Genomic DNA, 18,520 nt, shown 5'->3' with positions numbered 1-18,520 from the left:
GCTAATCCAAAAAAAAACAAAAAGTCGAATATTTAACTGTTTTAGCAGAGTGATTACTCGTATTTGAGATGTTTGATTAGGTTTCTAATGTTAGGAAAATATTATATATGGAATATGATTCTATTATGTATCTATGAATTCAAGGATAAACTTTCTTTACACACATCCCTGGAGGGCTAAAACCACTTTGCAAATGATAGTGTTTCTTTCTAGTCAAGTTGCTAAACAATGAACCTTTTTAGAGCAACTGCTTCCGTACAACAATTATACCCTGTTCGCCCGCGGTTATTCACAGAAGACGCACAATATTCAAAATCGGGGTGTCCGACTACTCTTCAAACACATCAGTATTTTTTTCCGAGTTATGTGTTATGTTAAAGTGGATATTTCTCATTTTCACCTCTTTTTTACTTTTTTCGGCGAACGCCGTCTAAATTCGTTTTCGTTTCCTATGCCACGTGACTTCAGTTTGCAAATCAAACTACTTGATAACGCATTATAGATAATTTATCAAAATGGAAGATTTATGTAACACTCTGCCTGATTGGACGAGAGTGTCAATTTCTTTCACTCTGTTGATTGTGCTACGCTGAGTGAAATGTAGACAAAGCGTTTATCCTAAACGACGCTGTTCACAGTTTTAAAGCTAACTTTGGCTCAGTATATTTAGCAAGAATATTGATATATCTCAAAATGATAAGTAAGTTTAATAAATATGATAAAAACCTGTTCAAATACCAACATATGTCAAATTAAAGAAAGAGCTGAATACGGTCTGCGTATCACATGAATAAGGGTGTGATAAGAGTCTTTTATGTAGAGAAGTGCTTTTTAAAAGATTTTCCTTGTTACAATTGTCGTCCGTATATGAAAAGGTTTCTTGCTTTTGTGACTTATTCAGATTGCATATTAAAATGAGTACTTGTTTGCTTTGATATATTTGTTATAAATTATTTAACTGATTTATTATATATGAATATTTTTCTTTAGTATGGTATGCAAATATTGAACTCAGTTGAAATCTGTTTTATTATATATATGCTATATAATGACTGAATCTCATTACACTGAAATGAAGGTACGCTGCATACAGTTTATCTATGTGATATGACTATGGTCAAACTTTCCTTATGAAACAAAATATTGAAATAATTACAATTGTATGTTTTGCTTGACCTTCACTTTTTTTATAGGTGTGATGTCATTGTCCAAAGATTCGTGAATAGCGAATATGCTTTTGTTAATGCGGGATCAGTTGGCCTATTTTAGAAATAAATAAAAATAATAAATAAAAAAAGCCTTTAATTGATTTTTTTCTCATGTATTCTAATCAAACTTGATTTGTAGCCAACTTTGTTCAGCTGGGACATTTGACCCCTTTTAGGGGCTGCTAGAGCTAAAACTAGAAATGCCTTTATACAGCGTCTCATGAACAGCTTGGTTGATCTTTGTCATACTTGGTCTGGAGCATCATTATAAGGTCCTCTTCCAAATTTATTTATATAGGAACTTGGGCCCTATTAGAGACCACTATAGCTAAAAGTAGATATGCCTTTCTTCGCATTAACCACTAAAATGTAATGGATTTTTATCAAACTCGATGTGTAACAATATCGTAAGGTCTCCTGCTATTTTGTTACAAATGGGGATAGGGACCAATTTAGCTAAAAATATAAACACGTTTAATGACCTCGCTTCATGAATCTTCATCAAACTACTGCTGTAATTATTCGCCTAAGGATAAACGAAACAAAATTGCAACCCTACGAAACCTTTGCGAAAAATAAAAATAGAACCATTTAAATTGTTAAAGTGCGGTGTTTAGTTTTGCAATTTGAAAAATGTTAGATGAAAGATGAATGTTAGATGAAAAATTCATAAACTTCTATCCTTATTACAATTCGCCGACCATCATTTTTAAAGATATTTCTTGTTTCGTACTGTGCTCAGGTTGGCTAGGTTTTGTATACCCCAGTGTTATATTTCTGAATATTATAGCCTGTATTTTTCTTATTTAATTTTGTTAATGTTTACGATGTAATGCGCATCAATACATGAGTTTTCGTGTATTATCATTAACTTGCGAGATAAATCAGTTCAGTCTTAACGGTGAATGAAATCATTGCACAGTTTAACGGACTCTTTGATTAAATTCTACTTAAAATACTAGTAAGTTAAAATAAGTTTGTCTTGATCACTAGACATAAGAAACATTGAATTACATATATCTTTTGTCTGGGTATGGGGTGTATAGTAATGTAATTTAATGCAACGGTAATAGAGTGTCGATATTGTTGCATGTGTGTTGCATATGTTGGTAGTGTGAAGCTGATATTGCTGAAAGTGTAAGAGAAGTTATACATCCAATATGTTTTCGCTGTATGCAACTTAGTGTTCTAGATCTATATCCGTATGGAAAGAAAAACATAAAAAAACCCATAAAAAATCATTACTTTTTTCTTATGACAATCAACTGCAATAAAATTTTCTGAAAGTTTGAGGCGAATTATCCCCTATCGTAGACATACGTGTACAAGACATATAACTTCTTTTCTTTTTTGAAGAAGAAGAAGTAGAAAAGAAATACTACCATACTTTGGTCTTAGGATACCGTAGTTAGGATCAGTTTACGTATACTTTAAATAAACTTTCTTTGGAAGTAATCAAAAAAGAGAAAAAACGAGGTTCATCGGCCAGCATTCAAATCCTTAACTATCGCTTTCGAATCGTGTTGTCGTGCTGTCACATCGTGTAATTGCGCTCTCGCATTGTGTTTTCGTGCTGTCGGCTTGTTTTTTTTTTTCGAAGTGTCGCCCTCAACACTGTTATTGTATTTCGTGTCCTTAACACCTTAAATAATTTTTACCAAAACTCGGCGTGGCCGTTTGATAAGGGGTAGGACTTGCAATCATAAGATTTAATGTTTGAACCCCGCTCGGAAGACATCCATGATGAATTTGGTCGGAAGCAAAGGAAACGATTCAATAACAATTATTAACATTCTTCCTATTCTTTACATTGAAAAGATTGAATTCGTATGAACAGTAAAATGAAAGGCGCGAAAGTACATAACACCGGAAAAGACCGGACCCTAATTATCTACATGTCCTACAAACACACAAAGGGCTTTAATATATATTGATATGGTGTCGTGCGCTCGAGATAAGATGTCGTGCGCACAAGATAAAATGTCTTGCGACCGAGATCAGATATCTTACGCACGAGATTATAATATTATGTCAAGTGCTCGAGATAAGATGTCTTACGCTTGATATAACACGTATTGCGCACAAGATAAGACGTCGTGCGCACGAGACAAGATGTCGAGCGCTCGAGATAACATTTTGAGCGTCCGAGATAACATGTCGTGCGCACGAGATAAGATGTCGAGCACTCGAGATAAGATGTCGAGCGCTAAAGATCAGATGTCATGCTCTCGGGATAAAATGTCGTGAGCACAAAATAAAATGTCGTGCGTTAAGATGTCGAGCTCGAGATAAGATGTCTTGCGCACGAAATAATTTAATCTAAAAAATTAATGTATATCCTAAACATGCCACCGTAATTTTCTTTCTTTTGGAAAAATGTTAATATAACTTTTATTTTCAATTCAAAGTTAGTTATTTCAAGACCTAATGGCAAAGAGATACATCTTAAGTAAAAGTGTTTGAAAATACAAACTCGTACCTATTCTTTTCATATGTATTTTATTTCTGTTTGTGTGTGTTTATCTATTGTATACAAAGAAGCTGTTAGTACAATATCATAATTTCTGCTCTACCAGAACATTCTTGTTTAAGAATTCTGTTAAATTCTGTTAAATGCATACATTACACTTACATAGTTTAAAGCCTGAGAACAAAAACCATTCTTCATTACCCGATACTAGGTATTATTAAATTTTATTCACGGTTGTTTTTATTTTGATTAACAAGTTTATTGTTTTCTCCCTGCAGCCTTATCTTATTCACTGGCACCAATTACATGGTTATTGAGTTTGTGGTCTGCTTGCCAGCATGCAGGTCAAAAAAGTAATAAATCACTTGGTATCCGCTGATAATCTTAGACCAGACATGGATCTACTGCATTCAGAGTAAGCACATAATTAAGGGGCTATAATAAGATACATGTATTAATAAAAGTGACTTCTACCAATTTATGCTGCTCTTTTTCTATTCAATTACTATAACGTGATATTTTTAAAATAGAGAAAAGCGGAAATTTCATAGGTCATTCAACATTCAACAAAAACGAAAATGTTGCAGGCTTGGTTTTGCTGCTCTTTTTCTATTCAATTACTATAACGTGATATTTTTAAAATAGAGAAAAGCGGAATCTCATAGGTCATTCAACACAACAAAAACGAAAATGTTGCAGGTTCGGTTTGATTGAGTCTGTTCATGGACGGTAGTGGCAATTTAGTCATTTTTTTTATCCATTACTCATTTTATGTTATTAATTAATACACAAAGTGACAAAGTGATATTAAAAAAAAACAAGAACAATGAATAGCCGTATCAGTTTCCTTTTATCTTTAAACCAGTTAAGATACAATAAAAGGACTTATGTATATCACATAGCAGAATATTAGATAATATGAACATCTTTAAATACGATTCTAGTCTAAATTCTAATTGGACATAATATTAAGATATCCTAAATTTATTTTCCGATATCTATATAAATTTTTATATGAATAAATTATGTAAACAGATCCAGATCTCAAAATGTGCGTTATTATAGATAATGGCATTCACATATACTTAATTAGATTTATGGATACTTATAAGGTGAACAGTAAAGTAGAATTCCATGCTGTTAGCTCAAGCAATTGATGTTACACTTAAATAGATAAATGCAAAAATATTCTTATGTGCGATATTGGCGTGTTTCTTGAAACGCACATAAGTGCAGAGTTATTCCATTCAAACATTTACACTAGGATCCTTAATGAAAAGCGGTCCAGACACGGCAATAGTTTTTCTATATTGACGTCTGAGTTTTAAATCAGGTGCTTGACGTCATTTAAATAAATGTCGTTGTGTTGAAATATTTATATGGGCCAATATTGTAAATTTTGTATAAGCTTATTGAACAAATGTCAATTTTATATAGTAATTGCATGTGTACATAGTATGTATTGAAAAGATTATAACTTTTGTATCCAGAGTTCTGCATCCGAAATAGTCGCGACTCTAGGCGAAAGATCCAATGTGTACCTTTTATTATTGTACATGTGTATGTAATAAAAGAATATTAGATTTGAATTATCGATAAATATTCGCACTTCTTCCTTAAGTCGCGCAATATATCCGCTGCAGAACACGTGCATATTTCTTCATACAAAACTTATTTATTTATAAAAAACTAGTAAAATAATCTGTAGGATTTTGTGTAGTTCAATATATTTTATATCCATAAAAGGATTAAAAGATAAAAAAGTTAAAAGGTCTTACTGGTTATGTGACAAGACGCAGTGAACGAAATGGAACGGATACACGTGCAGGTGATCGGAAGTACTTAGCCGGATGTTGATCAGATGATAAGTGTCATCCACAAACGAATGTAAATAATTTTCGAACATGCTCCACAGATGTAACTATTTCTCCAGTATCAATACTGCAATGGAAAATGTTATATAGATATGAAATGAGATGTGTCAGCAAACTGATGTCTATAATATTGTGGTAACATTAACGGATGGCCCTTATTATTCAAATTTATCATAATCCTCTCAGTACCATGAATCCTGATTTAATGCTGGAAAGAGATATTTTCAGGAAAATTGTACCTTGTGCATAGAAGAACGATCAGAAAATCATTGACATCAAGACATTCAGCAAATATGATCGACTTCTGCGTGTTACCGCTTATACATGTAGATTTATTCAGAAATGTAAGGCATGCAGAGAACCTATAGTTACACGATTGCAAGGCAGTCGCATTCAACGACGAGATACAACAGATGAAGAAAAACAAAGCTATAAACCAAATTATAAAACAGCTAACGCTATTCCTTGACGGTACCGTAAATGTTCGATGTGGCAGCAGCATTCATAATGCACACGTGCATCACGTCACAAAATTCCCACATCTGCTATCTCAGAAACACTACCTTACAACGTTAATCGTCCGTGAAACCCATGAGATACAATGACATGCTGGTTTGAACCTACAGTTACATATATTATAGACAGAAAGTTGTTTAAATACCAGCTATACAACATTACGTCAATGTCGTAATTCGGAGGTTGGTTGTCATAAATTATACGGGAACACTTACAGGTCGCCTTAAGTTTCGCCCTTACACAATTATACTTGACGAAGTTCCACCGTTCACAATTACCGAGTAAATTTTACAGGCACACTATTCATCAAGTAATCTAGTGGACAATATACTATATATATATATATATATATATATATATATATATATATATATATATATATATATATATATATATATATATATATATATAATTAAATAAGTAATTTGACTTTTTGCGCCCCAAGAATGTTATAGACATAGTGAACTTATTTCCCCGCGCTGCATTGCACGTAAACGCTCGTTGTTTGGCGTTGACGTCTATGATATCAATATACTTGTTTTGGACAATATATGTAACTTGAAATATAGAGCATGAAAATACATTATGCTGTAGTCACTTATTACACCACTTATCCGATTGTATGAAAAATAAATAATAATATCTTAAAGGCAAATTCAAGATATCAAATGAGCCGCGCCATGAGAAAACCAACATAGTGGCTTTGCGACCAGCATCGATCCAGACCAGTCTGCGCGTTCGCGCAGTCTAGTCAGGATTCATGCTGTTCGCTCTCAAAGCCTATAGCAATAAGAGAAACCGTTAGCGAACAGAATGGATCCTGACTAGACTGCACGGATGCGCGGGCTGGTCTGGATTCATGCTGGTCGCATGGCTACTATTTTGGTTTTCCCACTGCTCGGCTCAAATATTGATTTATTCATTTCATAAAATCGACTAAGAGATATGATATAACCAATCGATTGATTAAAGTGGTATATAACACAATCAGTACTTTTTTATAATTTAAATATATCTTAAATTTAGTTCGTGATATAAAAATATTTACAAAATTCCATTGAATAGATTTTTGATATTATTTATTGCATATTTTGATATTAAAATCAGTTATCTAAACCTAGACAGTTTGTTTAATACTCAAGTAGCAGCACACTCGAATGATTTGAACGAAAATGGGGACGTCTAGATTAAGCATGAAACGCGCTCATTTGTGTTCAGAAGCTAGGTAATTAGGATGGGTTGTAGTAATATCATCATTTTTTGTAGTGGCATTATTTGCCTTTCTTTCTGAAGTCAAATGCAATTTCGAATGAGGTGAGTCAGTAACATTGGTCAAGATTATTTAGAAACCTGCTGTCTGTAATGGACATTATATTGGTGTGCTGTCCATAAATAACATGCATGAAGAGTTACACTAATTTGTCCAGTAATACGGCCCCAGTATTACATAATAGTTGTAGCATGAACATGTGATGGATAATGTGCGTAAAATTGCCAAGCTAGAGCGTCTGGGCATCATTATCTGATTAATGCGGATACTTTTCACTGTCCGAAGGTTCAAAGGTCATCTTTTGTACAACGGTATTCATATTTTTGGAACAAAACAACGCTTTACAGAAAACATTTGCAAGGATATTAGCATCAATTCTTAAAAGGACGTATGCACCATTTTTAAGAAAGGAAACGTAAAATATATCAAGGTAAGATTTTGTATTTATATTTTCATAGAGTTATCGGAAGGATGTAAAATGCATTGTTTTATAGATTGTTACAGCATTTGATTTGACAAATTATACACGTTTCCCTGGTAACGCTCTGCCCTCTCCATTTTTGAATGAACGTAGACATGAACAAATATTTCGTAAAATGGTATTATTACTAAGCTTTAACAATATTTACTATTTTTGAACAATGTACGTTTTGCAATTACTATACAATTATTTACTCATGTTTGGGTCAGATTATATGTGTTTTTACAGGTCCGTAAAATTACAAAAAAAATTGACCGAAAGATATGTGTATAATTGCCCTTCACAAATGCACTCATTTTAAAGACCTATATGTTAAAGGTATTGTTTGTGCCTTCCAGAAAACAATAGTGTAGAATAAATAGTACAAACTATCCCATGGTAATTTACATAATTCGACTGGAGTCATAAAATAATTTAAGATAAGCGGATTTGGTAATTGTTGCGATTAGATAAGAAGACATTTAAGAGCTAAAATGAACTCTGATAACCCCTGTTATTACACTAATGTAATTATTTATATTAGTAATATTGACATGATATCACATTTTGACCAGCGATTATGAAAAACAAGTATCTTTAAACATAATAAGTCATTGTAAAAGATCCACATGTTTCAGATATTCCGATTTTAAATTAGTGTTTTATTTTTCAACAAATGAATAGTATGCAATGAAAGTTAGACTACCAGCTAGACTAATGATAAAGAATTTGTCATAGAATTAAATAAATACGAATTTTTTCTATATTATAGTGACAAATGCCAGTCTGATTTACATACTTTCCCTGAGAACTGATTCTAGTATTATGAAATTGGGCCTAGGATATATAATTGCTATATTTACAATCTTAAAAATAAAAAAATCTAAAATATAACAACCAGCAAATAACCTATATACATAACACATACATAGGAGAAAAACGGTTATTTGGCGATAACCCATGCGCGTGCAAAGTAGTGTCGACAGTTTTTTTGCATAGAATGATCCAGGTGCGTAGCACGAAGTGTAGCTCTTGTCGTGCAAAAGAAGTGCAAAGACTGTACTGAAATATCAAACCAAATTTTGTTCTTTTTAAGTTAAACAAGTTATGACAGGATGACATGAAAAGAAATTCTATTTTTGCGACTTTTCTTGTCTTATAACGAAATTGTTCGTATATAAATGGCTAATTGTATGTTTCAAATGTCTTTTTTCTAAAATCCTAATATATGAGCAATTTTAAAAACATACTAGTACATGTATTAATGAAAAATACATTTAAGAAGATAGTAAGGGACTTATGAAGTTTCGTAAAGTGTCCGAGTATTTAACATTCATAAAATTATTTCTTGACCTTTATCAAAAGTACACATTGTATAATTATATAATATATATATATCACAGTTAAATTTTGGTTTGTCATGTTTATGTGAGTCAAACTTGTCTGTAACTTGAATGCGGCCAAGCTATGCAGAACAAATCTATTTGACTCGGATAATTGTTCATTAATTTTGATGAAATCCAGAACCGCTATAAACTGGTACTAAAAGGCCTCCGAACTCTCAACCAATTTCGTGCCAATAGTTAGTGAACACAAACCTAGATTAGACATAATCAAACTTTATTTGTTTCAATATATTGAAGGATCGTTATATTTCTAAGCCATTGACAATAAACATTGAAAACTGATGCCGGGATCACATGTACATGCAATACCGCCATATTTAATATATTACAAGTATTGATATATAAATGTATTTTTAGCACACCTATTTAACACTTTTGAACATAATTGTGATAACGTTTTGTATGTATATATCACATGGCAGGCTTTTCTGTTGTTTTTAAAGAAATATGTTTAATAGTGCATGTAGTAACTATGATTACAGATGTGAAAATAAGACGTGATTTGCTATAATATATAATATGTGAGGTTAATCTTTTCGAGTTCATCAGTCCTTACATTTTTTTTTACACAATTTGTGACTATGTAACTGTGACGAATCTGACACCTGTTTAATGGTTTTTATGACAGAAAATAAAATATAATTACAAGATTCCTTACCATTAAATTTGCAACGCGTAGCTGAGTATTACCTTATCTATCAATAACTTTAAATTAAAGAAGTAACGAAAAACTTTTGTATCTTGCAGTCTACATTTCAACAAGTAACCTAAATTGTACAAGCCAAGCTATGATGAATAGAAATCCGATTATATATGATACATTAATCTTTACAACAGTAACTGTCAGCAGTAAATAATTGACCTTAGAAAAGTTCGACTTCGTACATAATATTGAAGATGCCCAGACTTCGAGGAAGAAAATAATTTGGCTAATCCCTACTTGTTAAAGGCATGTTCTAATCTCTGGCCTGGCCTGGCCTGGCCCGATGAGCCCAATTTCCGACTGAGCCGGGCCAGGCCAGGCCAGGCCGGGCCATGCCAGGCCATAGATTTCCATTTCGTGAAAGTGATTTCTATAGCAACTTTAAAATCTGACTTTTGGAATAAGTTTGGACATTTCAGACATTGTATAAATACATTTTGAACTCCCACTCTGTAAAATTATACACCTGGGAATAAGCCTGTAGCTAACAAAACTATTATGTCTAATCTAAAGGTGATGCCTGATTAATTGTTATGACTATTATCAGGGATCTCCACCTCAATTGACACCTTGACTGGTGGTTTGGTTTTTCCCCAAATTGAATAACCTAACTAATTTTATTATTTTTGTCTATTGAGATTATTTAGTACTGTCCGAAATTATTGAACTAGCACTCAAGAATATATTTTGTATACTTCTGTAAAAAAAAAATGTGCCCAAACATAAATAAAAATATAAATATAAATATTGAAAATCAAATAAAATATAAACATTTCTTTACTGCCAGGTCGTACATGCAGATAAAGTTGTGCTGATAAACGTTCAGCTACCAATCTCGGGACTGTAAGTTCGAAACACCTGTTTGATCATTTTCATTATCATTTTTTTTAATTTCCTCTGTAAACTTAGAATGCAGGAAAATTACCACTTGTCGTGATTTATTGTTCATTTATTGAAAGAAATACACAAGTATTTGACATTATTCTACATACAAGTAATTACCATAAAATGTTGTAAGAATAAAACCAGTATCAATAAAATGACATTATATTGATTTAATGAAAACAATCTGAATTGAAATCGAACCCACGGTAACATGTGTGAAAGTCGGAGAACTTATCACTACGCCACTGTGCCACTGGTAAACTTTGCATGTTATTTTGGTCAATTTCGGTTACAAAAATGATGTAAAATAAAGAGTGGCACCTGTCAATACTAACGGACAACAACTTTCAATTTCTAAAATATGCTACCTCCGTTCTAGAACCTGGGATAGTATGGTGCGGGAAGCGATATATAAATTTTGTAGTTTAGGTTATACACATACTGAATATTTTGTAAGATTGTTTTTTATATTGATCTAAGTATGTGGAAAAAAATCATACAAAGTCTTGTGAAACAGCTCAAGAGCATCTTTTAGCATGAAACATATCACTTAGAAATAACATAAACACAATGCACCATTATTTTTTTGTGCAAGAAAAATATCAATAATCTAAAAATGTCAACACCCTGACAATGAGTTAGAGGTCCCACAATTAATGAATATTATTTTCATTACTTTTCCATAGATGAACATCAGCTTAACTAAACCAAACACATTAAAAGTTCAACAGAACAGTTAAAAGGTCAGCTAAGGATAGTAGGGACACAACCTGTAATTACAATTCCCATAGAGATGTGTTCTCAGTGCATGTAAATATTCAATTATATTGCAGCAGGTAAACTTATCAATGAAATTAGCCATTAGTTTTTAAAACCAAGTGTTAAAGTTGACTTTAAATAATTTAATTACAGAAAAAATGGGTAGTTATCATTTAGTTACACCATTTTCTTCAGTGCAAATCTGTATTTCAAATAAGATGAATGACGACTAATTAATGATTCTCCAGAGGACTGGTTGACATGCAGCAAGTAAACAATGCAGGTTAATACTGCCTGCTATTGTAATTGTATATTTAGATTTTATGCTATTCATTTGTCTATGTATAATAAAATCTGGCCTGGCCTGGCCTGGCCTGGCCTGGCCCGGCCCAGTACAAAATAGAGCTCATCGGGCCAGGCCAGGCCAGGCCAGGCCGGGCCAGGCCAGGCCAGAGATTAGAACATGCCCTTGTTAAATACTAGAGCTTCGAAATTCCTGACCCCTGTAGCGTTATCGAGCCAAATACTATCATTCTATTCCTTTGCACAACAACCACTGCCAAGTGTAACTGATGTGCATAATAACTCAGGATAAGGGATTGATAATTGACAAGCAATAAAACAATCGCATATCAATGATCTCTAACTTTGCGGCAGTCGAAAGTTTTGATACTTTTTACTCTTCTGGTCCTAATAATTTCCTCATTTATATTAAATTATCTTGTCAGGTCTTAGAGTGAAAATATCAGGTATTTAAGAGTGGATTTCTTTTCCGATATTTAACTATAGATATTTTATTATAAGGATGAAAATTAAAGAAGCTTTGTTTTACAAAGCTTTGTATGATCAAATGACATTCACTAGTGTTGCATTTGGTGAAACAGAACAGAACAAATAAACACTTTATTTATTTATTAAAACTTTGCGCTGAAAGAAAGTTTACAAGTTATTTTAGTTTTTAGTTTTATAAGATATACTGTGTTTACTATCTTTGTTTTCTTTTTTTTGATAATGACTAAAATCCTAATCTAAAACGAGCGATTTTGCAAAAGATGACACGTTTGTAAGACGTTTGATTTATTACAACAATTTAGGTGGTTGCGCTTATAATCTTGGCCAAAGTAGTCGTAAGCCTGTTGATAATCTGTATAAAATATTATGAACTATACATATTAGTATCATCACGCAATGGCATAGGTATGACTGATATTAAAACTATGATGGTTTTACAGGTTACTGGTGGTGAAAATGAGCTGAAAAGAAAGAAACAGACCAGTAGTAATAAAGAAATCACAGCTGAGGTAAACACGATAATTATGATAAGCTGGGGTTTTTTTTAGAGATAATATACGTTTTTTGTGTATTAACGCTTGCAAAAGCCCGTGGGATATGTTTGTAACCTTGAGCAAACGTTTGCAGAAGCCCGTGGGATTGTTTGTGACCGAGACCGAAGGTCGAGGTCACAAACATATCCCAGGGTCTTCTGCAGGCGTTAATACTCAAAACAAACGTGCATTGTCGCCATTCTTTCATAAAAAACATTACACGAGGACTAAATGGATTGTTTTCATATGTGATGACTTTACGATTCCGGTACAAATTTAGTTACCATTCGATTGTACTTGGAAATGGAAAACATGTTTTAAATATCCATAACCGGGGCACACATAAAAACAACACTACCAAAAGCGTGATTTGAAGGTTTTTGAGCATCTTCTTTTATTTTTAGTTATTACAAACGTTACATTATACATAATTTTGCATATAACTTAAACCTTTGTTTAACAGGAACATAATTTTAAAAATAACAAGTTTACATTCGAATTATTTTTATTACAAATACACTTAGAGTATGGACGAGTACGAAGCTAGTGACTAGCTTTCAAGGTTTATTATATGAATTATGTGAAAAATCAGGTTAAAACAAACCGACTATTACTAACAAAAATCATTATTATAATGCCTAAAAACGGGCAATAGCACAAGTTACACGCGATACTTATTTATTCAAAGTTATTTACAATAATTTATAAAGGAAGTAAACTCTAAGAGAAGCTAGTGCGTAAATTGATGGGGGCAGTACGTTTGGGGTTGGAAACTGATACAGCTAAACATACTATGGATTACATTGCATCTATTATGCTACAAGAAGAGGTTATAATGGAAGAAACAAGATACAGATGCCAAATATCAGTCTGCGCAGATTTACATACATACGTTCCTGGCAAAGCATTTCAAAAATAAAAATCATGTATTAACAGCACGTAAATTGCCTTGTTTGCACACGATTTTTCTCCCGTTAATGCATGTGCGGATCCAGTGACAAAAAAGTAGTTTTATGCTAGAATATCAAATAAAATGTGTAATGATTTTTAATATAACGTCAGTAGCAGATTTGCACTGATTAATACTATAAAGTTATGTTGGTTGTCTCATAGCGAGGCTCATATGTATAGGTTACTAGCTTTTTATCGAGAAATAAAGACGACCTCTGCAGCGGAAATATTTAGACAAGTGCAATATTATTTAACTAAATAACAAGTGCATATGCCTCAGTGCAAAGCTTATAATTAGCTTATATTACATATGTATATATATATATATATATATATTAATATTGTAAGATAGTTATGTATTTGTTCAAAGTCTGGAATAAAATTGACAGAACTGACGTAAATAAAAAAACGTAATGTTATACATTCAAATGACGTTACTAACCCGATATTCAGTGAACGAAATTCAGTCGCCGATATGTAAAATATATAATGAGTAATATTTACCTGTGTAACAAAGCGGTGATATAAAAATAAAAATGTAGTATGACAGATAGTCCTATATTTCACATATTTTACAATGAAGAAAAAAATATGTTTTAGTAATAGCAGAAATTAATTTTGACTGTATCCTGTATAAGAAGATACATGTATATTAAATTCTATATATGAATCATTTAATGAGAGCGCACATGATGTTTTTGATAAATGTTTTCCAGGTTGCTGTGATTGAATGGACAAAGAAAAGGGTGTTTATTTGAATTCTTGCTGATAATGGTAAATGGAGTTTTCAAAAAGGCCAGTTGGATGCGGTTTCAATATAAATTTTGCATTGCGAAAGCTTAACAAGAAAGATGAACTTGAAATTGACTTCAGTTATATAATACCTAATTTTTGTGAGAAAATCAACAGAGACACAAATTTAATGGCGGAGACGGAAAGGGACTATACCATCAAACGTGTAACAGCTTACTTTACTCTAAGTAAAACACTGTTTGTTTTAATTTATGGACCACAATGAACATATGTTATGATCCGTAATTGTGGCATGTATGCAATTTTGCGTTTTGTTCATATCTGATTCATTTGATTGATATTATTGTGTTGTTTTAGATGCTGTATTGTAAACTTCTATATAACAAAAACTGAATACAAAATCTCTTGCACCATTTATATAGTAATTTGCCTTATTAATTATAAATGTCTACATCTGAAAGGAACGAAAGTAAATCATTCTGCAAATGTTGTAGCTATTTCTAAAACTAAATGTATTCAAAATACCATTTCCACGTAATATTTCTGTTTCAGAACTCATTTAAATAGAACATTAGAAATCTAATATATGATTTACCTTTAAATTGTTCTATTTGTATTAAAACATATAACAGGATATTGATCAGCTAACGCGCGTATTAGTATCGTTATGTAATACAGTTTAAAGCACGAACCGTTGTCTTACTAATTAAATTAACTATTTTCTGTTGTATATATTTTACTTGTTTTCAGCATACTTCTGGTTGGTGCAGATTTAACGGCCCGCTTTGGTTTCGAAAGTAAATGGCTATTTATTATACTTGGCACATGACCTTTTCATTCATCATTTCTACAATGATCCTGGTCTGTTCAGCGATAGCCAGTCGTAGATTTCGTAGAGGTGGAGCGAGCTTTTGTTTCGCCAATAGTCCGTCTCTAAATTTTATTCAGTTATCAGGTGACCCGCCTCCTATTATCAAAATTGTTAACTATGCAACACGCCTTGCAATTAAGATTGTTAAATACTCTAGTGATTGAACGGTACTTTTATATTGTTGATTACATGTATATTATTATTTTTGGAGGGACATATGTATTTTATATCGATGTGTAATTTTTACATTTTTGCATGTTTTCTTACAAAAAATGTTATATTCTTACTTAATGAACATGTGTCAATGTATTTCGTCCTTTTAGATGTTTGAGAATTATTTGTTTAGTAATTTTACATATGTTGAATTAACATGAATGTTTTGGCGCGCTGCACTTATTAGTTAAAGCTTTTTTAGTATTCGTGGTACCCCATAGTTTTTGTCTTACATTAAATCTGCGACATTCCTACTGAAAAGATCAAACCCAATTACATAAATATTATAACACTATTCCGTACGCGTAAAGCACTTTGTTTTTACACTTTTGACACGGACGCGCTTAAATAGCATAGTGGTCCTGCATTACATGTAACCTATCATAAAACAATACTAGGTTGTCTGGCAGCTAAAACCAACTCACTTAAAAACAAATATATTTTTTTCGTGTGTCCATCGAACTATAAAAACACGGTTTAAATCATATCATTAACGAAGGCCAAATGTGTCATAATTTACTGAACTAGTGGTACATGTAGACAGGTTATTATTAGAAAATTATCAGAAATTATTTATAATGCATTCATACTGAGAACACTGTTATTGTAAATAGTGTTAAACCTTTAGATCTACGCATCTAAATAACAGTTCTGTGTGTCCCCCGTTATATGACTGAAATACTGTTGAAAAGCGGCGTTTAAACCCAAACGAACAAACAAACTACCGTGTATAATTGTAAAATGTACAAAACTCGTCTTGATAACAATTTATGTTTCATGAAAAATAATTATTGTATTCAAACATGCTTAATTTTTACGTATTTGTATTAAATCAAATAACAACATCTTAATGTATATGTTTCAATGGTATGACAAAAAAACTAGTGTTTACCTCAACAAAATATTAAATATCTTTCTGTCGGTCTGCTTTTAATGAAAAGCAGTTGGCAATAAGTAAACTTTTGATACAAGATACAGAGCATCAAATATCGACAAAATTTATCACGAAACAGGAAAACAGAGGTTTCCAGCCAGTGTGTTTATATAAGTCAAACCTGTCTATAAAAAACACCTTTAGGACAGCTGAAACGTGTTCTTAGAGCCAGATGGTCTCTATTCAAAGCCGGTCTTTAACAAAGGCTTGACCGTACACACCACATGTACACATTGCAAAGATTTATACTAGTTATATCTTGAACACACACAAATTTAATTAAGTTTAAATTGTTTAAATAAAAGTACACATTTTCATTTAATATATCCTATATACAATTTGTTTGAACTTATTTGGACCATTTGGTTAATGAAAATGTCTGTGTTATTGACATAATATTTTGTGTACTACATGCATAAAATATCAATTTGTATATCAAATTATTCATTTAAATTTACTTAGTATTTTGCCACCACACAACTTGCTTGACACATGAACATATTTAACTATGCTGTTTATGGAAAAAAGTATGTCTTCTTGATACACCATGTTTGGTTTCTACATACATAAATTACCAATCTGTATATCAAATTTATTAATCTAAATCTATTTTAATTTTGCCAAGTTACTAGTTCTTAGAAACATGAATATATTTGGCTATATATGTTATCATTGATAAAGTATGTTTTCTTGACATAATATGTCTTGCACTATCTAATACATTCATTGGTCTTACCTAACTTTGTGCCACAACACAATTAGCTTGACACATATATTTGACAATATATTTTTGCCAATGTTGTTTAAAAAAAAAAGTATGTCTTCTTGATATACCATGTTGGGTTTAGCTATCTGTAAATCAATTTTACTTGGTTAAATTCATTTATAATTTTTTGCCCAATTACTACTTGTTTGAAACATGTACATATATTTGGTTTTACATGTTGTTCTTGAAAAGTATGTTTTCTTGACATAATATGCTTGGCACAACATACATAACTGAAAAACTTTTATTCAGCTTTAATAATTCAAATCAAATTTCTTCTTACATTACACAATTTGCTTGATATATGAACCAACCTGACCATGTTGTAATTATTATACAATATCCATGATACATACACTCACCTGACTATGTTGTTATTATTATACAATATCCATGATATATGCACTCACCTGACTATGTTGTTATTATTATACAATATCCATGATACATGCACTCACCTGACTATGTTGTTATTATTATACAATATCCATGATACATGCACTCACCTGACTATGTTGTTATTATTATACAATATCCATGATACATGCACTCACCTGACTATGTTATTATTATTATACAATATCCATGATACATGCACTCAACTGACTATATTGTTATTTCAATACAATATCCATGATACATGCACTCACCTGACTATGTTATTATTATTATACAATATCCATGATACATGCACTCAACTGACTATATTGTTATTTTTATACAATATCCATGATACATGCACTCACTTGACTATGTTATTATTATTATACAATATCCATGATACATGCACTCACCTGACTATGCTGTTATTTTTATACAATATCCATGATACATGCACTTACTTGACTATGTTATTATTATTATACAATATCCATGATACATGCACTCACCTGACTATGTTGTTATTCTTATATAATATCCATGATACATGCACTCACCTGATTATGTTGTTATCATTATACAATATCCATGATACATGCACTTACCTGACTATATTGTTATTTTTATACAACTTGCTTGATACATGCACTCACCTTACAATGCTGTTATTGTTAAAAAATCTACTTGTTGCAAAAAACTATCTGACTATGTTCTTATTATTATTCAGTCTGCTTGATAATGTACTCATCTGACTATGTTGTTATTATAACACAAT

The 18,520-nt window shown here is 31.8% G+C and overlaps 1 long non-coding RNA gene across 1 annotated transcript; it reads left to right on the top strand.

Annotated features, from left to right (window-relative positions):
* The first annotated feature begins 7,251 nt into the window (after positions 1 to 7,251).
* LOC123547940 (uncharacterized) lies at positions 7,252 to 16,874 on the top strand. The gene is made up of 3 exons (XR_006685771.2): positions 7,252 to 7,768; positions 12,784 to 12,852; positions 14,544 to 16,874. It is a non-coding gene; the product is annotated as an uncharacterized LOC123547940 (long non-coding RNA).
* The last annotated feature ends 1,646 nt before the right edge of the window (positions 16,875 to 18,520 follow it).

This window comes from Mercenaria mercenaria, chromosome 9 (assembly GCF_021730395.1).
Source record: "Mercenaria mercenaria strain notata chromosome 9, MADL_Memer_1, whole genome shotgun sequence".
NCBI classification, from domain to species: domain Eukaryota; kingdom Metazoa; phylum Mollusca; class Bivalvia; order Venerida; family Veneridae; genus Mercenaria; species Mercenaria mercenaria.
Note: the sequence above shows the minus strand (reverse complement) of the source record. Positions and strands in the feature narration are given on the sequence as shown.